This window comes from Stegodyphus dumicola, chromosome 7 (genome assembly GCF_044657685.1).
Source record: "Stegodyphus dumicola isolate Sdum_Otavi_A_Nest chromosome 7, ASM4465768v1".
Taxonomy (NCBI): domain Eukaryota; kingdom Metazoa; phylum Arthropoda; class Arachnida; order Araneae; family Eresidae; genus Stegodyphus; species Stegodyphus dumicola.
The window spans coordinates 163901877-163915741 of record NC_140774.1 but is presented as its reverse complement, the minus strand read 5'-3'; the positions used below and the strand labels follow the sequence as shown (position 1 = coordinate 163915741).

Below are 13865 nucleotides of genomic sequence, written 5' to 3'. Positions count from 1 at the left end.
AGGATTTGGCAACTGGAGCTCATATTAACATTATAGAAGATACGTGGGGTGTCATAAAAAGGGATTTTTGAAAGAAATGCCACCAACAGCACAGAGGATACTTTTGATTTTTACTTTTGCGAATTTCTGTGCCATCAGCAGTATAGAGATTTTAGTTTAGATCATTTTAAATAGTTTAAGGAATTCTGTATGTCACACGTACTGAAGAAACAGAAATTTTTTGAATGAGGTAAGTGAAAATTTCCTTTTTGTACTGCCTAAATTAGATAACATGTATTTTCATTCTTATGTTATTTCCTTGTTTGATTTAAAATGTAGTTTATTCAGATTATGTATTTTTTAATTTAATTATGCTTTATTGCATTATTATGTTTTGGATGCCATTTAACTGGGGAGGGCATTTGACAAAAACAGGAACTAATTTTTGCCAAGGGGTACCCTGAAATATATTTTTACCTGTAATTTTTATCTCTTTCCCTTTGTAACTATTTCTCGGAAGCTGTATAATGAATTTCATCACAGGTTTAAATCTTGTTTCTTCTCTATGTAACAAAGTGGCTGAAAAAAATGAAGTAATCACTGTTAATTATCATTTAATCTTCATTCTACGGTACTTATGGAAAATCCTGTCGACCACAAGAGACAGTGGCAATCGCACCAAACCAAAAAACCAAATTACTAGATACAAGAAAAACATTCTATTCTTATTTTTCTTTCAAATTTATTACATTATCGTTTATTTATAGAGTACAAAGTCCAAAATCCAGGCATCCATTATCCGGACCTCAAAGCCACAAACACTTTTTTTTTTAAAATTATTAATGCTTTACGCATGCGCATTTGAGTTTTCCTTTTTTAATAAAACATGTGGAGATTTACACTTAAAAATTTGGATTCTCAATTTCACTTAGGAACTAAATAAAATACCTCGTTACGGAAAAACAATCATGTAAGCATAAATTTGCGAGATTAATAATTTGGCTCCGTAACTAAGGATCTACTTAGCATACATTTTAAAGAGAAAAATTCACCTATTTTATACACCTAACGCCAACCTAGCGAGTCATTATTTATTATATTTTGCTTTCATCACCGCATGTTAATCAATACATGACAGCTTCAGTAATACCTTATGCTGTGATGTCTAAACTTTTTTTATATTAGTAATTGAATACCAGGAATATGGCAACCTTTTATGCCAACATTACGCTTGGTAATTATTATAGATTTTTAAATACTCTAAGAAATGTTGATGAGAAAAAATTCAACAAAAATTTCTTTTTATATGCTAAAAATAGATTTTGTTAATGAAACTCATAGGCCAAAAGATTACATTTAGTGCTATTTTAATTAAGAATAACTGATATTCACCATAAACCCAGAAGCTGTGGCAGAATATGTCGGCACCGGGCGGCAGAATTTAGGGAAGATGACATTTGTGGAAGCACCAAGCGGCAAAATTAAAGGATGAGAAGTTTTTATGATTTAGGGAAAGCACTGGGATCTAAAGTTTAGGTGCAGGGAAAATTTAGAATTTAGGAAAGTGCTTTTTAGCAGAATTTAGGACCCCTAGAGACTGCACCAGGCGGTATCGAGTGCCAGCCCTAGATAAAGCCTTAAGTATATGTGGGAGTTTATTTATTCAGGATTCGGATTAGTTTGAAGCATGTGCAAGAAATAAACGTAGGTGTAGTAAATAACTAAACTAATACAATTCAAGCTTAATTCAGTACACAATAGGAGCAAGACAAAATTTAGCGAAAAAACTTGGCTTTCGTCGCCAATCTTGTGACACACAGCCAATAATGTATAACAGATGCTATTAAGCTAGGCTAAAATTATCTTTATGTGCTGCTCCCTGATCTTCTAATTTGATCCAGCTTATTATTTTTTGCAGACTGTTATAATTATGGCAATTTTATAAAAACTAAGCTTGAACTTTCGATTATGTCGAAAAGAGTTTCCAAATCTGGAGCTGCCAAAAGATCTACAAAGCGAAACCATGTTTCGATGTCCATTAAACAAAAAGTGGAATTGCTGCAAAAAATGGATAAAGGCATATCCGTCTCAAAAAATTAAGCGAGGAGAATGCCATTAGAAAGTCCACTGTATATGACACAAGAAAAAAGAACATTTTGAATTTTTTGGGGAAGCACCTTAAACAACTTACATTGAAAGAAATGTTTAATAAAGTAAACAAATAAATATTAAGCTTTTTCTTTTTTTGTAAAATTTGATACCCTTTTGATTACAATTGTCCTTTATTACATAAATTACGATTTCATGTTTTTAATTGTATAATTTCTACATGCCGTCTTACCAGATTTAAATTGATGATCTATTATCCGGAAAAATCCCAAATTCGGAATTGACAAGTTCCGACCAATCCAGATTCCAGACTTTGTACTGTATTTATTTTTTATTAAGGAGATATACAGTAAAAGCAATATTTTCACTAGGCTTTAATTTTCGCAAGAAAATATGTTTTGCAAAGTACTTTTTCTTGCCTTAAATAATAATAAAAAATCAGAAATTTTTCCCTAACATAATTTCGCGAAATCACAGATATCTTCATTTTTGTGAAAATTATGGTGGCTGATCTTTGGAATATGGTAACTGGTAGTTTGGCGACATTTTGGAGGCGATAAAGGTTACTACCTAGGACTTTGGTAATAAAGTGAGTACTCAGTTCCGATTACGCATTATTTTGTGTGAGGGAAATGAGAGATCATGAGATATGTCATGTGACATTAATGGACGAATTACAGTTCTTTAATCGGAAAAGGGGGGAAATCTGGAAATTTTGTATTTAGCTTTATTCTGTGTTGTGTGAAACAGTGTTGGTTAATTTTTGGATCCCGTGGCCCTAACTCAAGTGAATTCGAAATGGGTATTTAGTGGGATTGAAAGGGGTAGTAATAAGTGTTTTTTTAAGGTTGTGCGAGATAGAAGTAAAGATGTTTTATTAAGTTATTTATTTTACCTGGTACCTTGCTGTGAACTATAAGTATGATTTTAAAGATCCTGAAACAGGCGCACATACGCTTGCTTTTTATTTAGCGAAGGAAATGAGAAAAGTTTATCGGCCACGTAATCAAGATTGTGAAGAAGATTAGGTAAGTTAGTATTTTTAATTATTTGAGGATATTATTTTTATGCATTGTTCTAAATGTAAGGAGTAAATAAAGTAATATGGTATTATTGGAAAATTGTTATTAGCAATGATTTAGTTTAAAGTAATTAGGATTGTAAGCTAATTTTTATTAATTTAATATATGTGCTTATTTATATTTTAAGTAGTGTTTTTGAATTTAATTATATTTTAATTAAATGATAGTTATTTTGTGAATTATATGTTTGTAGGAATTTGGTATACGTTTCAGTGGAAGTAAACGTGCATGGAAATAATTTAAATATTTGACACTAAGTATTTGTAACCATTTGTAATGTTTGCGGCATGAATTCGTTGGTGACGTTTATAATATAATAGATAATTTAGAGGTAAAAGTTTTTGGATATTTTATTTATTTTATACGTGGAAATGTTCATCCTTGGAAAGGGTATATACTTTTTCGCGATCAGGTAATTTCATATATGTGCTTTTTACCAAGTTTAAAGACTCACAGAATTTTTTTGCATTTTCGTGAAATTTTTGTAATTTATGAGAAAATAGCAGTGTAGATAGATAAAGTTAAGAGTGTGTGCAATGCCATTTTTGTGCAATTCTGGGATTTTTTTTTAAGTAAAAATAAGTCGACATGTAAATGGTTTATGTGTATGTGCTATTCTGAAAAATGCACAAGGAGTTTGCGATTGTGCACTTTTTCCCAATTTTGCTGTTAATATTTGTCATGATTAAGCAGTTTTGTTACATCAAATCTCTAGCATAAGTGTAATTCGGCTAGTAGATTGTTGGGAAAAGTGTTCAGTAAATAAAAAGAGAAGAAACATGGTGGCGAAAAAAAAATAGAGGGTTACTGTAGCAAAGTTGGTCGCGAAATTTTCACCAAAAAATCGCCAAGTTACCATAATCCAAAGATCAACCCAATTTTCCAATAATACCATATTATTTTATTTACTCCTTACATTTAGAACAATGCATAAAAATATCCTCAAATAATTAAAAATACTAACTTACCTAATCTTCTTCAGAATCTTGATTATGTGTCCGATAAACTTTTCTTATTTCCTCCGCTAAATAAAAAGCAAGCATATGTGCGCCTGTTTCAGGATCTTTAAAATCATACTTATAGTTCACAGCAAGGTACCAGGTAAAATAAATAACTTAATAAAACATCTTTACTTCTATCTCGCACAACCTTAAAAAAACACTTATTACTACCCCTTTCAATCCCACTAAATACTCATTTCGAATTCACTTTAGTTAGGGCCATGGGATCCAAAAATTAACGAACACTGTTTCACACAACACAGACTAAAGCTAAATACAAAATTTCCAGATTTTTTCCCGATTTCCCCCCCTTTTCCGATTAAAGAACTGTAATTCGTCCATTAATGTCACATGACATATCTCATGATCTCTCATTTCCCTCATACAAAATAATGCGTAATCGGAACTAAGTACTTCTCACATTATAACCAAAGTCCTAGGTAGTAACCTTTATCGCCTCCAAAATGTCGCCAAACTACCAGTTACCATATTCCAAAGATCAGCCAAATATATTAATAAAATTACCTAGAATTTAGGTATGAATGAAATTGATACCTAATTCGATACAATAAGGTTTCAATGAAACATTAAAAGTTGTGAATAATCCATGCATTCTTCCATAAAACTTGACATTTTTGGTAATTCATCACTCTCTCAGTACACATTGGGTCAAGTTTGTGAGACTTTATTGACTTATTATTATTGTTGTAAGACTCTATTGTTATTGAAAATAATTTTAATGTGGGAAAATTAATAATAAATGTAATTGCAATAAATGAATGAATACATATAATAATCTGATCAGTTTTCAAAGAAAACTAAACATAAAGGTACGTGGAAATCATCTGCATTTTGGAATTGCTGGTGCAAGATCACCAATCAATGGCTATAACATTCCCAGTGTGTATTATTCTGTTCCTGAAAATGTGTATTATCCAGTGTTTATTATTCTGTTCCTGGCATTCAATTTAGAACGATAAAATTTATGAATTACAGATGGAAAATGAAAAGATTTCAAGACAAAAGTTATATGCAACAGATGGGCCTTTTTAAAGGACAGCATTTTAAATTGATCGATTACGTGGCTTTTACATTATGAATGGATGAATGCCTTACGGAATAAAATTACTTCAGTAATTAAGATCAAAATTTATCCATTGGATTGTAAAAGAGCGTAAAATTGTATTTAAAAAAATTATGGTACTATGTTCCAGTTAACGCAGATGGTCAACTATACAAAAACTTACTCAAGGTAAAAAATTAAAAGCAGTTGCTTTCCTAAGAATTCAACATAAAATAATTCGTTGCTTTTAGATTAAATAAAATACTTTACTTCACAAAGGTTGCGTAAAAATAACAGGATTTCTAGGCAAACACAGTAACATATACCAGATTCAAATTTTGACCACTTTAAAAATGAAACTCACACTTTATACAAAAGACACTCCGAAGAAAAATCCTCCAAAATCCTTTGTCTGTTATCACTGGTAAGTTTCTCAAGAGAAGAAAGAAAACACTAAATCCAGTCTAAAGACAGCTAGAAAGATTAAAAACAAAAAAAAAATACTATTAAAAGTTACAAATCTGAAATCATAAAAAAAGTACCTGCGACAGTGCTAAAAGATAAACGGATTTCAAATAACTATGATATACATAATTAAATGAAGATTAAAAATCTTAAAACACAAATTTGCCATTACAGATGTTGAATTCACGCACATCTATTTACATTGAATTTAACCGGTGTTGCCGTATTGGACAGACAGACAGACAAAGTAGACAGATGTCTTTTGTTGCACCCGCTAAGTCTTTCTGCACCGATGGGCGAAAAATCAAGCATAGGTGCGAAGGAAAGGTATATAGAAAGGGGGGCAATTTCGTATTTCAGAGGAGAGTAAAAAGGAACTTCGTATATTTTATACGAGTTCGAAAGGCCAGGAAGAAAAGATGGGACAAAATAAAGCAAAAAATAAATGGCCCAAAAGTAATGGAGAGGAAAAAAAAATTTATTTATAATAAAAAAAAAAAAAAAAGGGGCCTATAGAAAGAAAAGGAAAGGAAGTAAGAGAATTTTGTTAAAAAAAAAAAAATAAAAAAAAGAAAGAAAAAAAAAAAGAAGAAAAAAACACGATTGTGTTCATGAGTGTAGTCAATGTTGTTATCATTTACATTAAATAGAGTCTTCCAGGTGTGTGTAATGAGTGTGTTTTGTAAAGCTGAATAGAGGTAAAGATGGGGAAAATTAATAATAAAATAATAAATTTTGAGGGTCCAGTCACATAACAGTATAAGTCAAGTTTAGAAGCTAACTTTTGCTATAACAGGGAAACTAAAATTTAAAATTTTTAAATTTAATATTTTATTTTTTTACATGGAAACCAATATTAGCCTCTACCTTGAGATACAGTAACAGAAGACACATAAGATCAAGATACATATAATATCATGCAAAGTTATACATTAAACTAAGTAACATCATCTATTGCGGTTTCCAACATATTTATATATTCAGAAAACACCATCAGATAAAATCATAAATCCAAAACAAGGCGAGAACATATCAGCAAAAATAAATAAGTAAATAAATTACGGAGTTCTTTTATTATTATTATTAATTAATTTAAAAAAAAACATTTTATTTATTTATTAAGTTAATGGTCATAATTTATTATATGTGTACTATTTTATCAATTTGAGGCACACTGTATTAATATATGCTTTTAATTTAAATAGATAGGAAATATAGATTAAAGGAGCAAAAACTACAACTCTGTACATTCATTGAGGCCCGAGATCGTGTTTTTCCCTCTCGAGACATTCCTCAAAGGGGCTCCAATGGGTAGGGCTAACACTACTGATAAGGGCTACTGATAAGGATAGCGTCCCTACGAGATGGTAACCAAAAAAGAACCACATGATTTAAAGCAATTACTAAGTATTTAATGCCAGAACATAATAAAATGAGCATAATAATAATAATGATCATAATAAATGAATGAATTTAAAGGTACTTTAGTGACAGATATTTGATTTAGCTTAGAGAAAAGAAGTTCTACTTATTTGAACGCTCCGTCTTAGTGCTGCAAAAGATTGCAAGGAAGACAAGACCCCCCAGGTACAGGAGAACTCCCGGCTTTGAGAACGAGACAATGCAGAGGATATTCGCGAAAATTTTCTGAAATAAATGAAGATTTTCCGGAAAACACCTTTGAAAATTCAGGAGCTCTTCCAAGATCCTGCCTCCATCGTACGTGATCCTGCCGTATTGGAAATATGAATATCATGTTGAAAACAAACAGACAGACAAAGTAGACAGATGTCCTTGTTTTGCACCCGCTAAGTCTTTCTTCGCTGATGGGCGAAAAATCAAGCTTAGGTGAGAAGGAAAGGAGGATAGAAAACGGGTAATTTCGTGTTTCAGAAGAGATAAAAAAAGGAACTTTACTTTGTTTAGGGCACTTTTACTTTAAGGTTTAGTCTTTATACGAGTTCAAAAGGCCAGGAAGAAAAAAATGGGACAAAATAAAATTAAAATAAGTGGCCCAAAGTAAAGCAGGGAAAAAACAAATTAAAAATTGCCTATAGAAAGAAAAGGAAAAGAAGTAGAACATTTCCTAAAAATACGATTTAGGTCCATGCGTGTAGTCAAAAGGGAAGGAGGCTGTGTACATTTACTTTAAATAGTGTCTCCTAGGTGTCCGTAGTGAGTGTGTTTGGTAAAGCTGAAAGGATGTAAGGTTGGGGGGAATAAAAAGAAAGGGGGACCAGTTACATAACATTCGAGAGTTGTTAGAAGTCACACACAGATCGTATTTTATTCTCGAGTGTCAAGATGTAGAAACATCTTTTTACTCGACTTCTGATAAAGAACGGGAGGGGGAGAGAGAGAGAAGGGTGAAAGGAGTGTGGGAGGCGGATGAAAGAGAGTGAGGTCCGCACTAGCGGCGGCGAAAAAAGGTGGGTGTCAAGTTCAGTGTCGTTATAAGATGAAGCCGCGGGTGGTAAAACTGCAGAGTCAGTTTTGCGTAAATGAGTCAATTAAGGTTGTAAATCTTATGTGGGGAGGATATCACAAGGGTAGCGATGTTTTTCTCTGGGACGCGGGGAGTGTCTGAGAGTGCTAATAAGGCTATTACTGTGGGTTTGTACAGTCGGTCACAAAAGTATTCGAACACCGGTACCCTATCAGAAAATGACAAGATGGCGTTTTTTTTCTCTTTCTCTCTGTGTGTCGTGTTATTCCATCCTAGGTTTTCTTCTCCCCCCCCCATCTTGGAAAAAACTGGAAAAAATTGGTTACGATCTCTTTTTGAATGGGGAGATGCCATTTTGAGAAAAAGCTGACGACCCTATCTTGGAGAATGAACATGACCGCTCTACACAACCTTTCTCTTTCTCTCTCTCTTTGAATTGGGAAGCCATTTTGGGAAAAAGCAGACGACCCTATCTTGGAGAATGGAAATGAACGCCTCTCCCTCTCTCTTTGAAATGGAAAGCCATTTTGGGACTCTCTATTCTTGGGGAGCGAGAAAACTGAAGTCTGCACTTCGCTGTCTCTGAAAAGCGGACCCTCTTCTTCTGATCTTGAAGAACTGGAAATGAATGCTCTACACGATCTCTCTTTGAATTCAGAAGGTATTTTGGGACCTTCTAATGTTGGAAAACTGAAATGAACGCTCTACGCATTTTCTCTCTCTCTCTCTCTTTGAGATGAGTAGCCATTTTGGAGGATTCTCCACCACCATCCTAACCTTGGAAAACTGAAATGAACGCTCTACACCTTCTCTCTCTCTCTATTTCTCTGAAATGGGCAGTCATTTCAAAACTCCCTAACTTTGGAAAAAAACAGAAATGAACGCTCTACACCATCTCTCTTTGAAAATGGGGGGTGTCATTTTGAGACCTCCCTCCCCTAAACTTGGAAAAAAACTGAAATGAACGCTCTACACTTTCTCTCTTTGGACATGGGTAGCCCTTTGGGGACCCTCTCCTCTTGGTACAAAAAAAAAAAAAAAAAAAAAAGAACTGAAGTGAAAGCTCTACACATTATCTCTTGGAATGGGATCCATATTTCGGGAAACGTGGATCACCTCATGCTGGAAAACTGAAGTGAACCACCAAGATTGGACTCTATATAATATTTTTTTTAATTGACATCATGACCCTCCTCCAATTTGTTATTAAAAAAGTTTTTTTGTTTTGGTTTTTATCCCATTTCCGATGTGATTTCAGAAATGCAATTCCATAACAGTTCAATTTCATTCGAGGTTAAATGATCTAAACAGTCTTTGACCAACCCATCCGTATGATTATTTTCTTCTCCTTCCTGTTGCATCAAATTTTGTAAGTCCATATAATCATTCCATACGGGAAGGGCTGGATCCTCACAAGGCTGTCTTGAAACGGAGTCTCTTTGGGATGAGTGGAGGGATCTAGGATGTCTGGACCCGGCTGCGATTCTACCTCCATGATTTCTGGACCCGTTGGAACTTGTGAACCCGGCCGAAATTCTACCTCTACGATTTCTGGACCCGTTGGAACTTGTGAACCCGGCTGTCATTCTGCCTCCATGATTTCTGGACCCGTTGGAACTTGTGGACCCGGCTGACATTCTACCTCTACGATGTCGGGACTTTTTGAAGCTTGTGGACCCGTCTGACATTCTACCTCTACGATGTCGGGACAGGTTAGAGAAGAAGAAGAAGAAGAAGAGGATACTGGAAGAGGTTCTGTCTGTGAGGAGTCCAAAACAGGTTGCCTGTTTGAACAAGTCGGGGAAGAAGAAGAAGAAGAAGCTTCTGGGTTCTGAAGCGGATCTTGCACGCCAGGTAGGTTCCGGTAAGTCGACCGTTTTTTAAGAGGCAATTTTTTTCTTCCTCCTCATCTTCAATTGTGATGACTTCAATTTCATTCCGTTGCCGGGTCGATTTTGTTTCGGGCCATGACGGTTTGGTCCAGCTCCTCTTATCATCTAAGGAAGGGATGGGTAAAGGTGGCGGGGGTTTTCTTCTTTTTCTTGAAACATCATCGGCGATTGGAAAGAAATCTCCTCTTTCAATTGTTTCCAAAGCGAGTACGAGCACCGATCGACGAGAAAGAGACTCTTCTGGGTTGTGACGATGAGATATTGCGTTTTCGGGGGAACGACATAGTTTTGAAAAGGTCTTAGAATATATTTCTTATATTTCATCCTGTCGCTGACTTTAAAACTTCTTTCCTTCAGATTGGGGGACGATGATTCGTAATAGGCGAGAGGAGCGGCTGTGGTCTGAACAATATGAACTTCGTCCTCAGCCGTCGTTCTCACTCCAAACGTAAAATATCGTTTCGTGAGAAAAATATTCTTCCACCGAAAACTCGTGCGCGGATCCGTATATCGCCGGTCTGTTTGAATGGGCCGTCTCAAAGCTCGATCCATCCGATTCCAAGAGAAGGGAGATTCCTCTTTCGTTTGTTGCGATTCGAATAAATTTCTGTATATATTCTGAACGAGCAGGTTGGAGGATTCGACATCTTGGTTGAAAGAAACGATCGCTTGATGAGGTGGTAAATGCGGAATAAATGTGGCACAATGACACGCCAAAAAAATTTTCAAGTTGGAGATTTGCTTTAGCGTCTTCAAATCCTCCCCGTTTGAAATCCGTTGAGTTGGAAAAACGTCTAATAGCGACATGGCTCCCAATGGAAAAGAAATGATCTCGCCCAGTACTCTCGCCTTTTTATATATATAGACACACACAGACACACATAGAGGCTCTATGACGGCCGTTTTATTTGTTTTTTTTTGTTTCTCTCTCTCTTCTTTCCAAGAAATCTTATCTCCATGACCTCTTTTTCTTTTCTTAAAAGATGAATGTGTGTGGGAATGAGGAAGTGAAAGTAATAATTTAATAAACAAAAAATTATCCAACCATGACCTTTTTTTTTTCAAAGTCACCCTTTCCAATCCAAGGACGTCCAGAGATAGAGGAAGCAGGGAGAGAGGAGGAGGGAAGGGAAGGTCACACTCTCTTTCTCTTTATAAATAAAAGGGGAGAGCCCCAAAGTCGTATTTTTGTCCAAGTGGATCATGAGGAGGCATCCCCAGCTCACTACGTGTATTCTTTTCAAATACAAATATGTTGATCTTTCCTTTTATATCATCCAAGGAGTCGTTTACTTAAAAGCCTCCGATTTTTCAAAATGTGCAGGTTATCATACCGTGGGGAGTTATCAAAAGATGCGGGACGAATTTTTATCCGACGAAAACGTGTTGATGGCTCGTGACATTCCACCTTTGGATGCACAAATTTTGTTAATGAAACGAGCCAAATATTTTTACACGTCCCACTTTCTAACCGTCTCGCAAATGAATAGGATTATGGATCGTCTTGAGAAGACAAAAGGGATTCTCGTTCATTTTAGTGAATGGTTGCACAAATGTTTGGACGAACCTCTCTCGATCGAGAAGACTGGGAAGAATAGCTATTATATTCTTCTCGAGGACACTCCTCCTTCGTCTCATCTTAAGGACACCACGACTTTTGAAAAAATCCTCGAGCAAGAAAAAATAGAATGGTGGAACAACTACCCCATCCCTCTCCCCGAGCATCAAGAGGAGCCTGTTCAGAAGAAAAAGAAAAATCCTTTCCAAAAGCCTATCCTCATCCTCCTCGATAATGATGGAGATGAGGAGAAGCCTGTTCAGATTCCTCTCAGTTTGTCAAAACCCGTCGAGGATGAGAAACCTCTCCCTTTCTCAAGACCCCTTGAGGAAGAGAGACCCCTCGAGAAGGAGAGATCTCTCCCATTGTCAAACCTCCTCGAAGATGAAAAACCTCTCCCTTTCCCAAGACCCCTCGAGAAGGAGGGACCTCTTCCTTTATCAAACCTCCTCGAAGATGAAAAACCTCTCCATTTATCAAGACCCCTCGAAAATGAGGGACCTCTCGATTTGTCAAGAACCCTCGAGGATAAGGGAAACAAAACTTCTCTCTCTTTCGAAGAGGAGGGACCTCTCAATTTGTCAAGACCCCTCGAGAATAACGGAACCGAAAATCCTCTCCCTTTCTCAAGACTTCTCGAGGAGGAGGAGAGACCGCTCCATGTCTCAAGACAGGACCCCCCTCTATCTCTTGAGGATCCGAGGGAAACGATTCCTATTGAAAAACCATCTATCGACGATCCCCAGAAAAGGTCTTCGGAGGAGATTAGACTTCCATGTAGAAAACGAATCTGCCACAATCATAATAATAATAATAATAATAATAATATACCCCCCTCTCAACAACAGAATCCTACAACATTTGCAGATAAATGCATTCAAACCAATCCCTTTATAGTAACCCTTTTGATTGGAGAACCCGTGCATTAGCCTCGAAAAAAAATGAGATTCTAGACTGTTTCTATGACCAGAATGTTAAGCCAATAGATAGGTCTAGCTCAGAATTTTTCTTTTTAAAAGAAAATAAATAAATAAATAACCCAAAGACTATTCGTAAATATAAATGGTAAAGTCTCGAGTCGGCTGGAAAAAAATTTTCAGAGCTGAGAAAAATTCTCCAACTCAGGAAAAAAAAAAAACTTTTTGTTAATTTTTATCATGTCTATTATCATGTCTTAGACATGATAAAAATTAACGACCCTCTTCCCTTTTCGTCTGGGAATGTTGTCTCACTCTTTTGAAAAACAAATCGTGATTCATTCATGGAATGATTGCCATTAGCGAAAGGATGAGTCATGGTCTATTTTTAGAAAGGGTGAGACATCCTTCCCAGACAAAAAGGGAGGGTCATTAATTTTTATCATATCTAAGACAAGATAAAAATTAACCAAAAGATTTTTTTTTTCATTACAGAATTTTATCTCTTTATCTCAGCTCTGAGAAATTTTTTTTTCTCCCAGCCGGTTCGAGACTTTACCATTTTATTAAGAATGATTTCTCCCTGATCTATTATTTCAAAATTCCAAGTTTCGCTTCAGAACCATCTGTGCTGTTAAAGAAGTAACATGATATATGTATTTTTTTAATGAGTTCTGTCAAGATTGAATTGTGCAGGATTGACCTTGCGAATTTCTTCTCTGTGTCTTTAAATAATAATGATACCGAACCGCTTTTTGTAGAGCGCAATGGAAAAAACCTTTTGTATGGTTAGGACAATTCATGTGTTCGATCCCATTGTATTTGAGAATCTCTTGCGTCGATCCCGAAATGCAATAAATGGATCTTTGCAACCATTTCTCTAAAAACCGCCGTTTTATTTCTCCTCGCACCCAAATCATGGAAAAAGGTTCCGTCAACATCGTTAACACCCATGGAAAATAACTGTACGGAATTTCTCCTTCGTACCACGACAAGCCGTGATAATAATCACTCGCCCACACAGCGGTTCGTTTTTCTTTCTCGGTGAGCATTTGGCATGGAAACGGGGATTTAAAAACAAATACCCCTCGAGAAGTACCGTCCAATGTGACGTAAGCCAATTCTTTCACAATAAAGGCTCCTTGAGAATCGTAGAAACATTCAAAGTCGAGCACGAGTTCCATGTTTTTTATTTCTTTTTCTTTCCAAGGTGACCTTTATTATTATGATGATGGATGTGTATTGAGATACGCACGATATTATTCAAAAAACAAATATATATACGAATGTGACCTTTTCCAGAATTCATACGACCTGTCACGTGCAACCTTCTCTCTATATATATAAAAGAGG

At 35.5% G+C, this 13865-nt stretch overlaps 1 protein-coding gene across 5 annotated transcripts in view; it reads right to left on the bottom strand.

Annotated features, from left to right (window-relative positions):
* The window catches only part of drosha (ribonuclease 3 drosha), a 144633-nt gene extending 138702 nt beyond the window's left edge, over positions 1-5931 (bottom strand). Inside the window, exons 1-2 of one of the 5 annotated variants that reach the window (XM_085821015.1) lie at positions 5872-5914; positions 5599-5708 (exon numbers count right to left, since the gene is read on the bottom strand). The gene's annotated coding sequence lies outside the window, so the exon portion shown is untranslated. Of the gene's footprint in view, positions 1-4138; positions 4714-5598; positions 5709-5776 lie in introns of those variants that run through there. The other 4 variants (XM_085821014.1, XM_085821018.1, XM_085821017.1 and 1 more) reach the window with 4 other exon arrangements.
* Between the last annotated feature and the right edge of the window lie 7934 nt (positions 5932-13865).